This window comes from Pseudopipra pipra, chromosome Z, assembly GCF_036250125.1.
Source record: "Pseudopipra pipra isolate bDixPip1 chromosome Z, bDixPip1.hap1, whole genome shotgun sequence".
NCBI classification, from domain to species: Eukaryota; Metazoa; Chordata; class Aves; order Passeriformes; family Pipridae; genus Pseudopipra; species Pseudopipra pipra.
Genome location: NC_087581.1, coordinates 73,604,991 through 73,610,990, shown reverse-complemented (window position 1 = coordinate 73,610,990; position 6,000 = coordinate 73,604,991). Strand labels below are relative to the sequence as shown.

The window sequence follows — 6,000 nt, the reverse complement described above, 5'->3', positions numbered from 1 at the left end:
CATAGAATCACAGAATCAGCTGGGTTGGAAGGGACCTCGGAGATCATCAAGTCCAACCCTTGATTCAACCCCGCTGTGGTTCCCAGCCCATGGCACTGATGCCACATCCAGTCTCACCTTCAACACCTCCAGGGATGAGAATCCACCCCTTCCCTGGGCAGCCCATTCCAATGGCTGATTACCCTCTCTGGAAAGAAATTCTTCCTAATATCCAACCTAACCCTCCCCTGGCACAGCTGCAGACCCAGCCCTCTTGTCTTGCTGAGAGTTGCCTGGGAAAAGAGACCAACCCCCCCTGGCTCCCCCCTCCTGTCAGGGAGTTGCAGAGAGTGAGGAGGTCTCCCCTGAGCCTCCTCTTCTCCAGGCTGAGCCCCCCCAGCTCCCTCAGCCTCTCCTCACAGCACTTGTGCTCCAGTCCCTTCCCCAGCCTCGTTGCTCTCCTCTGGACCTGCTCCAGCCCCTCCATGTCCTTCCTGAGCTGAGGGCCCAGAACTGGACACAGCACTCCAGGGGTGGCCTCACCAGCGCTGAGTCCAGGGCAAGAATCACTTCCTTGGACCTGTTGGCCACACTGTTCCTGAGCCAGGCCAGGATCCATTGGCCTTCTTGTCCCCCTGGGCACACTCTGGCTCCTGTTCAGCTTCTTGTCAGAGCTGGCTCAGAGTGGAAACATTTCTTTGTTTTTCTTTAGTGCCCCACAGCAGAGTGCAATGGGACATGAGCCATAAATCCCTGGGGATCTGTGCTGTGCTTTCACAGTACAGGGAGTTGCCTCATCCTTTCAGAGGTGTTACAGGGACAGGTGAGTGGGCAGTGTTGCATTTGACAGCCCAGTGGTCTGTTTGCTCCTGAGTTCCAGGCAGGCAAAAGTGGCTGTAAAGGGAACTGCATTCCACTGTGTTTCCCCTCCTTCGAGGTTTAATTGTCCTTGGGAAACTATGAGTTTTGTCCCTCAGTAGTGCCTTATTACACCCTGATGAAGATATGCACCCCTGGAAAGAGCTTGTGCTGCTTCACTGGCTTGGTCAGGGTGGAGGTATAGCTATGGTTGGCTCCCCTTAATGACACATCTAATGAGGCTGTCTGCTGAGCCTGGCTCCTGCCAAAAAGCCTCCTGTTCTCAGCAATTCCTGGTCAACCAAATGGAACACACATCTCATTCCTGCTCATTCACACCAGCGGGTCTTATGCCTTTAATTTGTGGCACAATTAAATGTAATGAAAGAGATCAATAGATAACATGCCCATTATTTCGCTCAGAAAATGCCTCTTAAATGAGGTGATTCAGTTCAAATCAGGTACCACTGTAAGCAGCTCTAAGAGGAACCTGAGGTTGAATAGAGCTGTGCTTCCACTTACAAATGTGTGCATCTTTCACATGGAGGGCTGATCATCAGACACTAATTCTAATATAAGTGCTGACATGTTTTCATCTAGGGAACCCCTATAACCTTGTTAACAACCTCCTGGGAGGAACTCAACCAGTCACAGCCTTTTTGTCTACTCCAAGTCTGTGGTGTCTTGTAGAACTCTTGAGTTTTAAGTTTCATATTTCTTCCTCACAGTGCCTGCACAATCCTTCAAGAACTCTTAGACATTCTTCCTGTCAAGATTTTGAAAGTCCTTGCACATTTACTAGAGATCAACTTACCTCTGGACAAACAGTCTCAATGAGTTGAAATTGTTTTTAAGACATTTATGAAATGCTGGGGGCAAATATATAGGTATCTTGTGGTTCTTTGAGAGTTGCTTATTCCCATATCTCTTGGGAGCTCTGGCTCTTGAGGGCTTATGTATTAAGTCAACAATGAAGTCTCTAAACAACAGCAGAAGAAGGATTTGTTTTCAGCAGAGCTGTGCAACCTCAACCCAAAAAATACAAGATGAGCCATAAGCCAAGTCTGCTGAGGCACTTGTGTGATGGCAGAGTGAAGTCTGCACAAAAGGCCTGAATTATGAACCTTGCCTGAGACTTTGCCCATCACAGTAACACTCCAGGCACATTTCATAGCAGTCATCTCTGGGCTGCAGCTCTGTCATGAGTTATAAATTGGATCTTTCTTTGGTGCATACATACTTAGATTGCATCAGAAAGGACTGACCCTTTAAGACTGAAAAGTCACAGATAAAAGAATGTGACCTTCTGAAGTGATTTCCAGTGTGACTTATGGATTCTGCAGCATTATTGCAGTTATTCTGCAGCTCAAGAATGAAGGCCATATGGGTAATGGGAAAACAAAGCAGAAAGCAAAAATGTTTTATTTTTGCTGAACAGTTTTGTTCAGTACACAATAAATTAGTCTGGCAGGTTCTATCCTCCTTCAGCCTGATTTTAAGTCCTCACATAGATTTTGCTTTGTTGTACATTTATAGGAAATGCATACCTAAAAAGCTGTTAATTGTCATGTGGTTCCTTCTAGTAGGTGTTTTGATGACAGCTGTGCTAGAACCAGTTCTGTTGCCAGTCTTTTAGGTCTGAAGTGTTGGTGTGAAGGTGCCTTGTCTACATTAAATGCTCTTCCAACTTCTACCCATGCTAGGTCTTGGTAGGAGCTTGTATTGCCCAGGCACTTGTCTGAATTTCCAAAGTCTTCTATTGACCCTAATTTAGTTGTATATTATTATCCCTAGCAGAATGAACCATGAAGATAGACCAGAAAAATAAGCATATCTACTGCAATTGATTATCTGAGGCAATAATTTGTGTTGTTAGTATCTTTGTTGCTTTTACTTTGGGAGTTTTCTCTAAAATGGAACACCAGAAGAGATTGTTTAATTAGAGAAGATATGCTCCAGCTAAAGCACAAGTGGAAGAAGATAATATCCCTTGGTTTGTTTGCTAGTAGTCAGTTCTCATGGACCCCAGCTGGATTTTCCTGCTATTTGCTGGTACAGCAGCTTCCTTGTTAGCTCCAGGGATGGACTGAGCTTTGACTGCATTTGTGCAACCACAGATGCAAGATACTTTTTGAATTAAGCTGATTTTGGAGACACACTTAGGTATACACTTACAATTTTCCTTTTCCTTAGTTTTTTTTTGGTTGAGTACACTGAGATCTGCAAGTAAACAATATTATATATTCTGTCTTTCTCTCTCTCTCTTCATGTGTTTTCAGTCAGTTTTCATCCCTCCTCTAAATCTTCCATGCCCTTCCTCAGTTGTTTTTCCTTTCTTAGTGCCTTCTCTTTAATAGGACAGCCTTTTATTTTTTTGCTCTAATTAAGTGATGCCTATTTCGCCAACTGATCCTTTTTTTCTCATTCCCTTCCCAGCAAACATCCCAAATCTCTCCTTCACGTGGCTAGGCTATGATTGTAGTTTGAGAGATAGGTCATCTGTGAGTCCTTGGCTAGGGGCAGGGAATTAACTGCAAGGTCAGCTTTCTGTTATTGAAACACATCTCTGTATTTGAACATTTAAAGAACAATAGTGGATCCTGAAAAAGTGAGATGGAGGTCACATGTTCCTTAATATAATTGCTAATTAAGTATTACTTCATGCTGTTGTGTTCTGAACAAAAATACAGGAACAAGTTTTCCTAGGCAGTGTGTGAGAGAGCAGAAATATGGACCAGGCTTCTGAACACAGAAGGGATGCACTTTCCCTGCTCCAAAGTATCGTCTCCATCACTGATTGCATTGTCAGCTCTTGCAGCTGAAGTCTGATAATGCTCACTGCTGCAGGAAACCCAGACAGCCATTTGGCAAAAATATGCAAATTTGTGGGTGGTTGTGTCAGAAGATAAAAATGTGGTAGACAACTTGGATGCAGTGATCCTTTTTTATCACTGGTGTTTGTGAAGACTAAGATGACAGAACGGATTTTCCATTTCTGTTGGTACCAATGTAATATGATTTCAGCAAGGATACTGAAAATGCAGAAATGTAAAACCAGTATCTGAAGATTCAGCCAAACCCAGTTATAGTGATTAATGCTTATTATTACTGGTAGTGATGAAAAATAAACAGAAGTTGTTGAAAAAATCCAGTTTTTTTTTTTTAATTCAGAAAATTAAATAATATTTTAATTGAAAGGCTGAATTTAAAAGGAAATTTAACCAAAAGCAATTTTGAAAATGTCAGACCCAAACTCTTCACTAGAAACACTTCAGTTCTTTCTCTGGGTCAATCACTCATGGGGACTGTCTGCATGTTTATCTTGGAACTGTATGGACATGGGAATGAAGACCTAGTCTGTACCAGAGGAATGCACACTATAGATGTATCTTTTTTCTTATTCTCCTTGCCCCTTTTCCAAAGAAAATACATAAGCATGAGCAACATTAGCTCTGTCACACTTTCCCTGGAGCAAATGAGCTGCTGTCCTGGTGCTGTTGTTTCTCATCCTGTGTCGAGTCACTGCAGTGCAGACACTTTATCCTGCCCGTGCCTCTGCTGTAAGACCACAGATCATGTTATCACTGTACAAATATAGAATATTAGTACATCTGGAAGGCCAGTCACGCTGCTGGGCTCAAACAGGTCTGGCTGGCCACGAGCTGTGCTACTGCTATAAACAACCTCAGTGTCCCAAATTGAATAACCACAGAGCACCCCCAGGAGCTCTGGACACTCGTGCTCTTTAGCAGTAGGTGAGTGACAGTTTTGCTGATTATTGTGTTTCTTCAGATGTGCGAAAATGGCAGGGAAAGTAGCTGTCATGTCTTTGTTGCTGCTTCTGAGCTGTGGATTTTTGCATGCTAATGGATATGGGAAAAATAACTGGAGCATGGAGCGTTTCGTACAAGGTAGCATATTTGGTGGATACCTTTAAAGAGACTAAGATTCACCCCATACACAGCTCCTCTAAGTAGATTTACACTTGTGACAAATCCAAACTTTAAAATTTAGGAAATCTTTCAAGACTCGCTCTGTGACTCAGTATAATAAACCCTTGCTGTTACATCTCAAGGGCATATGCTGGTGTGAGAATGATTTTCAATAAAAAAAATAGTTGGAGAGGTTGGCCATTTATCTTTGCTGTCTGTCAAAATTTACAGTGGAATTTAAAGAGAGCAATAGAACTTCAGTTTCTGTAGGCTACTTACAGCTAATCTAACTGGCATAGGAGATATATAACCTGCTAAATCTTTTATGAACAAAGCCTATAATTTAAAGTCAAATATTATCATTATTGTTGTTGTTGTTGTTGTTGCTACCATAAGTATTTATGTGCTATCACTGACATGTTACTTTCTGTAGGCTAAAAAGGGCTGACCATTGCTTTTCCTCCCAACAGCAGCTAACTGAGCACCATTTCAAGGGTCAGGGGTGGATGCTAATGTTTATTAACCAAAGAGGTAGACCCTATCAAAGAGTTTCACTCACTTTGCTCTTCTAAGGCAGAAGGTGAAGGTGGAGAATTATTCCAAAGGAGGATGTCCAGCTGTCCATCCATGCCAACTGTGTCTCCTGTCCGTAGGCATGAGAAGGTTTTGTGGGAAAGAGTAAAGACACAGATGTGGTGAGAGAAGAGAGCTGATAAAATACATGACTTTGTGGTGGGGTTTGGACCGTTTGAGCTAAAGGAGCTTGGCTGCTGGAGTAGCTGAAAGCAGCACTGTCTCTTGCTTATCTGAATTAACTGCCATATCTTAAATCACGGAATTTAACAGCTTAGGAACTATGAGCATTTCACTCTGTATACAATTAATGATCTTGTGTCTAACACTGGAAACAGGACTGCTATAGGTCAGACATAGGTTTTTCTCTCCTTCTGCACTAGAGGCAGATGACTGGGTTGGATTCTTAGAGCAATGCTTTCTAAATGGAAAGTTGCCCTCTGGAGCAGAAGGAAATGATCAAAATTTTGAGGGTCTTTGATTAGTCACAATTAGGACTAACTGGGAGCCTAAAATTTTGATGCTGTCATGCACATAGATAACTTCAGAAACTGGACCCTCTGAAGGGACACAAAAGGTAGTAGTAGTAGTATTGCTTACTGGGGGTGGTTGAGTGTCCTTAAGTAAAGGATAATAAAAAATATCAATAACAATAATA

General features: G+C 42.5%; 1 protein-coding gene across 1 annotated transcript in view; it reads left to right on the top strand.

Annotated features, from left to right (window-relative positions):
* Positions 1-4,442: 4,442 nt before the first annotated feature.
* Positions 4,443-6,000, top strand: part of LRRC2 (leucine rich repeat containing 2) — a 64,337-nt gene continuing 62,779 nt past the window's right edge. Inside the window, exon 1 of the mRNA XM_064643259.1 lies at positions 4,443-4,592. The gene's annotated coding sequence lies outside the window, so the exon portion shown is untranslated. The remainder of the gene's footprint in view (positions 4,593-6,000) is intronic.